We start from the raw sequence: 11,468 nt of genomic DNA, 5'->3' as shown, positions 1-11,468 counted from the left end.
TCTAATTTTTTTTTAAGAAGAGTGAAAATTTGAGTCAAACTTCAACAACAGCAACAAGAAAGTAAACCACCATACATAAAATAACAAACAAAATAAGTCTTTAGCTAGAACTCAGTCACCTGGCCATGCAAAACTGCAGGACAAGCTGAGAAATGAAACTTCGCTGTTTGTACAGGAGAGTAAACGGTTCTGGCGATCAGCTAGTCAGTCTCTGCCACAGTTTCTCACAGTAATAGAACACATACATAATGACACGATTTAAGGGGTAGCAGCCGGAATTGTGCTGCTCTTCCATTGCTGTCCTGCAGAAACAATGCATAGCTTTGATTGACACTTTAACACTAAAGAGTTCACGAGAGCATCAAGTGATCTTAAAGAAAAGCTAGTAAAACCTACAGAATCCCTAGAAACCCTTTAAGCCTAACTGGATATTAGAATTTTGGCAGACAGAACTGATAGAACCATTATAATCATTTCACAAAATTCTTCCAGGCCAGGCCCTCATCATCATTTTTCTTTTTAATATCTGAAAGTTACTGAACGTTTTATATCTGAACGTTCAATATCTGAATGTTTTTGATTACTAAATGTTGTTCTTTCCCTACTCAGTAATTACATATATTGTCACAAGTTGAGATCAAACTCTAGGACCGTTGCAGAATTTTTGATGCTGCCTTTATGATACTCTTGAGCCTCTTTAGAAGAAACAAAGACCTTCGGTTTGTATGGTCAATGGTAAAATTTCTACCAGTGAAATACCTTGTGATTTTCAACTGGTACTAAATATGATCAATGGAACATTTCTATGAGATTGATTTCATGCAGAATCTTGGGAAATTCAACCTCTCAACAGATCATCCTTTACTGGCCGCCAACAGAATGTGATAGATTTTTGCCTTGTCTGTGTGATTCATTGCAGTTGAGGACAGGGAACATCAACTATCTTCTGCTGGCCATGGAAAGAAGGTAGACCCAGAAGATGCTGTGCTGGAGAATTTTCAAGATTGTCTTTCTCCCATAATCATCTATCACACTGTGTCTTTTTCTCATCTCTTTTGACACATACACAGGCACAGAGCTGTGATGGTGGGACCATGAGTTATTTCTTTGTCACACCACCCTCCTCTCGCTGGTATCATTTGTCTTCTTAAGTGTCATTATTTCACTGAATGCTGTTGAATATCGACACATTTACAGCATCACTGTTAATGTCTTGCCCTCCCACGAAGACATGAAGATTCTACCTGGACAAATTTTTCACAGGTGAAAACATATCAACTTATAATGAGTCTGATTCCTTTGGCAGCTAAGCACTACTGGCCAAAAAAAAAAAAAAAAAAGTCTTTATTCAGGGGCTCAGGCCAGCAACGTTACGACACCGAAGTTACAGCTCTTCTTAGGAAACTGTGCTTGGAACAGTATGCGGTTTTCAAGAGCCATGACAATTATCTGGTGCTTTTTCCAGAGAAGTGGTAAACTCTACTCATTAAGAGCACAGGCTTTGATATCAGACAGCCTGAGTTTTGATCTGCCAGTTGCTAGAAGCATGATCTTTCTGAGATTAAAAATATTTACTTCATAGCAGTGTTGCAAGGATTAAATGAGATAATGCATGTAAAGCCTCAGCAAAATCTTGCTATATGTAAATATCAGTGATGATGATGCTGATAAGGATGATGAGTAGATGATGATGAAATCCTAATTCTAAATCAATACCTTAGTTTCTTTCACTTGTGATCTCTACCACTCTTCTTTTCATTTTTACCACAAATTCAGGAATATTGCTAAAGTTCTGTTTCAGATATGCACACTTGTTATATTAAACAAGGTATTTTAAAGAGATATACTTAGCTACAAGTGGACGAAAGTCGACATGTGTGGGCTCGAGGCATTATAGTGTAGTGATTAAGAACATAAACTCTTCAGAAGCCAGATTCACAATATTCAAATACTTGCTCCACCATTTACTAGCTGTGACCCTGGAGCAAGTTACTTATCACTCCGTACACCACTTTCCCTATCCTTACAATGGGGAGAGTAATACTATCATCCTCACAGGGTTGACCTAAGCCCTGCAATTTTTATTTATACAAACAATGAAACCTGTTTTGAAGTTTGAACTTTCCTACAAAGTTTGAGATTAGTATACCATTTTTTACAGGCACTAAATATCTGGTGGAATCCCTGGGTGGCACAAATGGTTAAATACTTGACTACTAGTCAAAAGGTTGGCGGTTCTAACCCAACCAGAGATACCTTGGAAGACAGTCCTGGTGATCTGCTTCCAAAAGGTCAAAACCTTGAAAACTTTATGGAGCAAGGCTACTCTGAACACGGGGTCACCACGAGTTGGAATCAACTCAACAGCAACTAACAGCAACAACAAACATCCAGCAGGATTTCCTACATTGAATACCCATTCCTAGGGGTTTGTTTTGTTTGTGGTTCCAGTTAAACAAACATTTAGTAACTACTATATCCTGAACCCTGTGATAAGGATGATGACAGGATTGATAAGTCATGAGTAACCCACTTAGCAAGCTTCCAATCTAGTGTTTTAGTAAAGCAGAGAAAACTGGGGAAATGGAGATACAGTTGTGTCTCTGCATGATCTTGAGCATGTTATTTCACCTTTATTGGTTGCTCATAAACTCCATCTTTATGAGCTCTACGTGACTTCAAGGCTCATATCATTTTTTCCTTCCCTCCTTCCATCTCTCACTCCCTTCCTTCCTTTCTATACACTCTATTTTTTAATGAAAATTTTAATAAATACTATCAGGCAATCCCAACCTATATAATTTAGGTTAATCAGAGCTTCCCTACAACTAGGAAAGAACAGATACTTGAGAGAATCAGAATTTTTCTAGAAGTGAGAAAGAGGGAAAAGATGTAACCTGGAGGCTGTAGCTGAGCTTAGAAGGCTTGGTTTGAGCATCTGGTCATAACTGGGATATCCAGAGGTCAGGAAGATGGCCTGGGGTTGCTGAAGAAAAGAGAAATTGCCTGAGGTGGAAGAGCAGTAAAATGTTGCTCTCTACGTAATTCTAGTAGGACTCAGAATTATGACATATTTGGTTTAGTTTTTTTTTCTTTATGCTTACATTCCAAAACACAAAGGGGGTGCAATGTTTTAATTGCCATCTCCATTGCCAATACAATATGGTATGTAATTCAAGAAACGTTTGCTGAGCAGTTATTATATGCAAAGTGCTGTTCTAGGCCTATGGAGGATGCAAAGGTACAAAGGTAGGTGAGTGTTTTTAAAAAGCACACTTTGAGTTTCTTTACTCTTCAGCAGTTTGATGTATGCAGTGGTTCTTGACCTTTTTTTCCCCCCTCTTAGCACTGTTGTTAGGTGCTGTTGAGTCAACTCTGACTCATAGCAATCTTATGTATAACAGAACGAAACACTGCCCATTGTTGCAACCACTGTGTTGGTCAATCTCGGTGAGGGTCTCTCTCTTTTTTGCTAACCCTCTGCTTTACCAAGCATAATGTCCTTCTCCACAGATTGGTAGCTCCTGATGACGTGTCCAAAGTAAACAAGATGAAGTCTCACCATCCTTGCTTCTAAGGAGTATCCTAGCTGTCCTTCCTCCAAGACAGATTTGTTTGTTCTTCTGGCAGTCCATGGTATATTCAATATTCTTTGCCAACATCACAACTCCAATGAGTCAATTCTTCTATGGTCTTCCTTTTTTATTGTCCAGCTTTTGTATGCATATAAGGCTATGGAAAAGACCATGGCTCGGGTCAGGTGCACCTTAGTCCTCAAAGTGACATCTTTACTTTTTAACACTTTAGAGAGGCCTTTTTGCCACGTACCTTCCCAATGTAATACATCTTTTGATTTCTTGACTACTGCTTCCATAGGCATTGAATATTGATCCAAGAATAAATTCCTTGACAATTTCAATTTCTTCACCATTTATCATATTGTTTATTGGTCCAATTGTAAGGGTTTTTGTTGACTTTATGTTGAGGTGTAATCCATAGGGAAGGCTGTAGTCTTTGACCTTTGTCTGTAAGTGCTTCAAGTTGTCTTCATTTTCAGCAAGCAAGTTATGTCACCTGCATATCGCAGGTTGTTAATGAGTCTTCCTCCGATCCTGATGCCATGTTCTTCTTGATATCGCCCAGCTTTTCGGATCATTTGCTCAGCATATAGATTGAATAAGTATGGTGACAGACTACAACGCTGCTGTACAACTTTTCCGGTTTTAAACTACCCCGTGTTCTCTTGTTCTTTTTAAATGACTGCCTCTTGCTCTATGTTTAAGTTCCATATGAGAACAATTCAGTGTTCTGGAATTCTCACTCTTCACAATGTTATCCATAATTTGTTATGATCCACATAGTTGAATGCCTTCTTGTAGTTGCTACACAGATAAACATCTTTCTGGTATTCTCTGCTTTCGACCAAGATCCATCTGACATCAGCAATGATATCTCTTGTTTTAGGTCCTCTTCTGAAGCTGACTTGAACAGTACATTTTGGTCGATGTACTGCTACAAACTTTTTAAAGTTATCTTCGGCAAAATATTGCTAGCAAGTGATATTAATGATATTGTTTAATAGTTTCTGCTTTCAGTTTGAATGCTTTTATTTGGAATGAGCATAAATATGGACCTCTTCCAGTTGGTTGGCCAGGTGGCTGTCTTCTAAATCTCTTGGTATAGACGAGTAAGCACTTCCAGTCTTGCATCTATTTGTTGATGCATCTCAATTGGTATTCCATCAATTCCTGGAGCCTTGTTTTTTGCCAGTGCCTTCGGCGCAGCTTATACGTCTTCCTTCAGTACCGTGCTACCTCCTGAAATGGTTGAAAGTTAACTACTTCTTTTTGGTACAGTGACTCTGTGTATTCCTTCTGTCTTCTTTTGATGCTTTCTGCATCATTCAATTTTTTGCCTGTATAATCCTTCAATATTGAACTCAAGGCTTGAATTTTCTCTTCCAATTCTTTCAGCTTGAGAAATGCTGAGTGCATTCTTCCCTTTTGGTTTTCTAACTCCAAGCGTTTGCACATTTCATTATAATACTTTACCTTGTCTTCTTGAGCTGCTCTTCGAAATCTTCTGTTCAGCTCTTTGATTTCTTCATTTCTTCCGTTCATTTTAGCTACTCTATGTCCAAGAGCAAGTTTCAGAGTGTCTTCTTACATTCATTTTGGTCTTTTCTGTCTTTCTTGTCTTTTTAATGACCTTTTACTTTCTTCATGTATAATGTCCTTGATGTCATCCCATAATTCTTCTAGTCTTAGGTCATTAGTGTTCAGTGCATCAAATCTATTCCTGAGGTGATCACTAAATTCAGGCAGATTGCATTCAAGGTAGTACTTTGGCTCTCTTGGACTTGCTTTTTCTTCAGCTTCACTTGAGCTTGTATATGAGTAATTGAAGGTCTGTTCTGCAGTGTGATGGTTAAGACTGTGTGTCAACTTGACTGGGCCATGATTCTCAGTGTTTTAATGTAATCACTCCCATGATTGAATATACTGTGAGTAGCCAATCAGATGAAAGGGAGTCTCCTTGGGGGTGTGGCCCACATCTAAACATACGGAGACATTCTGGCTTTTTGCTCTCTCTGGATCCTGCGGCTGTTTCCTGTTGTCTCATCTCCCATTCTTGGGACTTGAGCTGTCAGCTTATCTGCCGAACCTGGGATTCATCTATCTGCACAGCCTGTGAGTGGGAGCCTTGCTCTCCGACCTGCTGATCTTGGGCTTGCCAGCTTCTGCAGCTGTGTGACTTGGGAGAGGCCTCTACCCTGATCCATGGACTTGGGATGTTCTAGCCTCTACAATTGCGTGAGTTGTTTCCTTGATATAATCTCTGTATATATGTATTTATACACTTTGCTGGTTTTGCTTCTCTAGAGAACCCAGCCTAAGACATACAGTTATCCCCTGGCTTTGTCTTGACTGATAATATTGAGCTTCTCCATATTACTGAGGAATTAAAACATACCAGTGTCAGTAACAATTGCTTAACTAAAGCAGTGATTCTCAATGAAGAATTAAGGCAGAGGAGGAGAAATAAGCCATTTGTACTTCAAATTAGGGGTTGTTACAGTCTGGGTTTGTGGGAAGCATATGTAGTTTGGAAAATGTCCCCAGTGATTCTGATGTTTCTGCTATGGGTAAAGGTTGGAGGACATTTTCCCTCTTCTCTTATTTCCTCTTTGAAGAATTGAAACAGACTATAAGCCAAAAAGTCATAAACCTCAGACACCAGCTATCCACACACCTGATCCTTCTTTGTTGTTGTTGTTAGCTGCTGTCAAGTTGGCTCTGACTCATGGTTCATGGCAACCCTATGTACAAAAAAATGAACGGTCTTGCACCATCTTCACTATCATTGTTATGTTTGAGTCCATTATGGCAGCCAGTGTGTATTTTGAGTGTCTTCCAACCTAGGGGGCTCATCTTCCAACACTATATTGGGTAATATCCTCTTGTGGTCCATAGGGTTTTCATTGGCTTATTTCCAGAAGTAGATCATCATGCCTTTCTTCCAACACTATACTGGACAATATTCTGTTGTAATTCATAGGGTTTTAATTGACTAATTTCTGGAAGTAGATCACCAGGCCTTTCTTCCTAGTCTGTCTTAGTCTGGAAGCTCTGTTGAAACCTGTCCACCATGGGTGACCCTGCTGGTATTCGAAATACCGGTGGCATAGCTTCCAGCGTCATAGAAACACAAAAGCCATCAGAGTGAGCCAAACTGACAGACAGGTGGTGGGATCCTTCTCTAGTACTCCATATAATTCACATGCCCTACATCCAAGAAACAAGCATAAGCTTTATCAATGATTAATGCAAGGCTTCTGCTCTATGATCAAAATCTTCTCATGCTCCATCTTGCTTATTAAGCTATTCCTTTTGTCAACACCATCAAACAATCTAGTTCATTGCTCTTTTTAAAATTTCCTAAAGTATTAGTCCTTTATTTTTTAAATCCCTGTCCATTTCAAATTTAGATTCAATAGGTCATCATTTTATTAACATTCTTCCCAATACCATAAATTCTCTTGTCTCCCTGAGATTTTGTCACACCTATCCAGCAAGATCCCAACAAGATGAACCCAGTTATATTCATCCTCCACCTTACACCCAAGTGTCCCAATGCTACTGGAGAAATTCACAAACCAGGATAGATTGCTGTCATTATAAAGTCATAGTCAGTAATCTCAAACAGAAAATCAGCAGTGCCCAACAACTCTGCTACGTTAATCGAGTTAATTTGCTTTCTATCACAAATATTTCAGACATATACTCTCCTCACACCACTTTACTTGCACTTTGCAACGTACTTCGCAAGGGAAATTGAAGTAATTTAGAAAGAATTTATTCAACTTTCTGCTCATAATCTTGCAGATGCAATTTTGTTTACAACCATATTATCCATCGTCTCCTGTTGCAATGGAGAAGGCAAGCCTCTTTTTGTGATTGGTGTTCTATCTCCATCTTCCCAGAGTTCTTACCCTATCAATGATCTCATTTTTCTCCTTTTTATTCAACTTACTATTTAATATTTGACTTGTGTTATTTTTGCTTCTGGTCTAGTATAAGTGTGCTACCAGTGTCGTAAACTTGAGAGGACTAGTTACTATTGAAGCATGAAAAATTCAGTGGTAGGGTGAGAAATGAATTTGCTTTCTGTTTTTCACTGATCTACCTTCCTCCCATCACACACAAACTTACTCTTTGGGGAAAGTAGATCTACTTTCTACGAAGGGTACAAAATCAAGGAAAATAAAAAATTGAAGGCTGTCAGGTGAATATCTCTTACCTCTACAAGACAATTAGTAGACTTCTGTTTCTGTGTTTCAAAGTCTGTGCCCCATCAGAATTCTTCAAGCCATTTTATCTGGAAGGAGAGTGTTAGTGCCCCTTTAGATTTTGAGGGTTAGAAATATGTGAATATATTAATGGTAAGATATCTCAGGATCAGAAAAGGAAAGAGAATTGAGAATTTTGTATAACACAAAACTGGTGATCCAGTCAAAACAAGGTGCCTCTGGGGCAGTACCAGATAGGTGTGTGAATAGAAAGACTGAACATTAAGAAAATCCAGCAAAGTAGTGGTGAGGAAATGAAGGCATCCTCCTGCTAAAGACTTTGTTATCCTGGGAGCTGAGTTAGGGAGATTTTGCTGCTAAGTGGAGAAAATCGCATACACATCAATGCTATATGTCAGTAATGACTGAACTTGATTCTTAATAGTCCTCACTTTCCTGGTATGGAATTTAGAAGAACATCATATTTGGAAATCTCTTCAAATGCAGGGTGGTTATTTCCACTTATATCCAATGGAAAGTGCAGACTTTGTCCCACTACCGCTGATGGTTTAGGAATTATCCAAAGGTGGTGCCACTGTCATGCTCAATGAATCAGGAAAATGTTTGACTGGAGAAATCAAATACTCAGGTTTATTAAGGACGGTCACAAAGGCCCTTTACGATGAGATATTCACAGAGATATGGTTAGTCTTAAGGCCAGACAGCTGCTAAGTTGTTTGTACCCCATTTTTCAAAGCAGAGTTGGGTTGTGAGGGAGATTAAAGATGGCAGCAAATTCTTTAACATTCTTCCCTGTAAGAGGTGGGGTCTATTTCCCCTCCCCTTGATGATGGGCTGGCCTGCGACTGTTTTGACCAATAAAGTAAATAGAAGCGATGCTATGCCAATTCTGGGTCAAGATTTTAAGAGGATTAAGAAGCTTCTGCCTTTCCCTCTGGGAGCTGAGTCATAAAGTCTTACTAACCTGCTGGAGAGAAACTGAAACTTCATGGCTAAGGAGAGAGTGATGCAGCAGAGTCCAGCCCTCTAGCCATTCCACAAAGGCACCAGGAATGTTAATAATCCCCTTTGTATGTTGCAGTACGGGCCAGCCACTAGCTCAACAATATTGAATTACCCCATGTGATATAGAATAATAGCCCAAATGAGGCCTGCCTGAACTTCTAACTCACAGAATTGTGACATAATAAAATGGTTGCCATTTTAAGCTACTATTTTGGTGGTAGTTTGTTACACCAAAAAAAGAAAAAAGTTAGTGTGTTCAGTCGATTCCGACTCATGGAGACTCCATACATGTTAAGAGCAGGACTGTGCACCATAGGGTTTTCAGTAGCTGAGATTTCAGAAGTAGATCACAAGGTCTTTCTCCCGAGGCACCTCTGGGCAGTCTCAAACCTCCAACCTTTCTGTTAACATCTGAGTGTGTTAACATTCTGCACTACCCAGGGATACAGCAATAGTTAAATGGAGCCAGAAATACCCAAACCTGTTGCCGTCAAGTCAATTCTGACTCATAGAGACCCTATAGGACAGAGTAGAGCTGCCCCATAGGGTTTCCAAGGAGCGACTGGTGATTCGAACTGCCAACCTTTTGGTTACCAGCCGAGCTCTTAACCACTACACCACTAGGGCTCCAGTTAAATGGAACAGTTGGATGGGAAGTTTAGGGTATGTGATTTAATCACCAAAAGGCTAATGTAACTCATCTTTTACTTCCCATCTTCCTGTATTCTATTACTGAGGGATTCCTTTTGAGGGTGAACATGTCAGGTTTAGAAGTTATACATTTTAGACATTATTGGAAGAACCATAGCTTTCTGGGCTAGGATGAACTGTCATGCCCTTATGTTCTAGCCCAGCAACCATCTGAGATTGTGTGTGTATCTGGTACACCTGGGGTAAATGTAATACATAGAGAAATTAAATGTGATGCCAAATCAAACTGAAAAATACTTAAAATTGTATGAGAGGAGACCAGCATCTGGAATGGTAAGGTGAGGACTTTGGTGAACTTGCCCTTCCTCTAAAACAGCAAAAATATGGACAAAACAATTAAAATCAACCATTTCAAAACTCCATCAATTAACCAAAGTCACAGGATGAATTGAAAATCATATATCCAAGAGAAACTACCAGCGGAGAGAGGGTTTGTGGTGTTTTAACTTGAGGCTATTCTATCTCCCTCCCACCCCAGCAAGTGATGTGGTAACTAAAACCTGGCAGAATTTTGGATGATGTAGAAAGCTGATACTTTTGGAGCTCCTTTAAAAGCACCATCCTCAGAGCACAGTCAATATTTTGTCCAAAATTGCAGCCTACTGGGAAATCACTATTTTCAGAGGGTTGTGGCTATTTATTTGAATCAAAGCTCAGCTCAGCAGAAGGGAAAGAGGGAAAGTCTCCCCACGGTATATGTATATAAAGAAAAGTAACTTCCTAGCAACATCTCACCTGCCTAAAGCTTCAGTTGGGGCAAACAAGAGCCTGGAAAGGAATTTAAAGAAAATCCCAGAGAACCACAGGGAACTTTGAATACCTCCCACATATTCCTGGGGATCTAAAAGGCTGTGTTAACACACACGAAACATCTGGGAATAGACAAGTTACCAGTTACTCACGTCTGACTGACTTTGAGGCGCTGTGCAAGCAGGAAGTGAAAGCTAAGACGTCGTAATCTGCCTGAAGTTTCAGGGATTTCATTTTCACACAGAACGCTTTTTCAAAGAGTGAAGCTGTAAAAGCAAGATGTTTAAGAAAATCTTCTTACCAATCATTGCCTAACCACTAAATTATGCTGACCCACGTGTGACCCCTAGGAAGCCGGAGTTAAAAATAAAAACAAGAACTTAAAAAAAAAAAAGAAAAAGAAAACTCAGAGGCTACACACTGCACAGAATACATAATTAGTCCAAAAAAAGTTGCTAATCAGCAATAAGAAAAACAACAGCAACAACAACAAACTTTGGGGGATAGATGAATCTGATACTAGAGTTATGACAGTATATTATCTAAAATGTTCACCTTTCCAAAAAATTATGACTGCAGAGAAACAGGAAAGTATGCTTTGTACACAGGGGAAAAAGCAGTTGACAAAAATTATCTTTGAGGGTGCCCATATTTTGGACTTAGTAGACAAAAACTTTAAATGAGGGATTATAAAGTAAAATAACTGAAATGAAATATTCACTAGAGGGTCTCAACAACAGATTTGAACTGGTAGAAAAAAGAATCAGTGAACTCAAACTTGGTCAATAGATACTACCTAGTCTGAGAAGCAGAAAGTAAAAGAATGAAGACAAATGGACAGAGTCACAGAGATTTGTTGGAAACCATCAACTATACCAACATATGCATAATGGGAGTGCCAGGAAAAGAATAGAAAGAGAGATGGGCAGAAAAATATCTGGAAAAATACTAGACAAAATCTTTTCAAATTTGATGAAATCTATTAATCAACACATTCAAGAAGCTCAACAATCTCTAAGTAGAATAAACTCAGGGAAGCCTCACCTAACCATATCATAGTCAAACTGACAAAGGTCAAAGAAAAAGAGAAAATCTTAAAAGTAGCAAGAGAAAAATGAAAAAATGATTGACTACATTATGTGAAATGTTCAGACTAGGCACATTAATAGCAACAAGAAAGCAGACAAGCTGT

This window comes from Trichechus manatus, unplaced genomic scaffold (assembly GCF_000243295.1).
Source record: "Trichechus manatus latirostris isolate Lorelei unplaced genomic scaffold, TriManLat1.0 scaffold00090, whole genome shotgun sequence".
NCBI lineage: Eukaryota > Metazoa > Chordata > Mammalia > Sirenia > Trichechidae > Trichechus > Trichechus manatus.
This window is presented reverse-complemented; position numbering follows the sequence as displayed.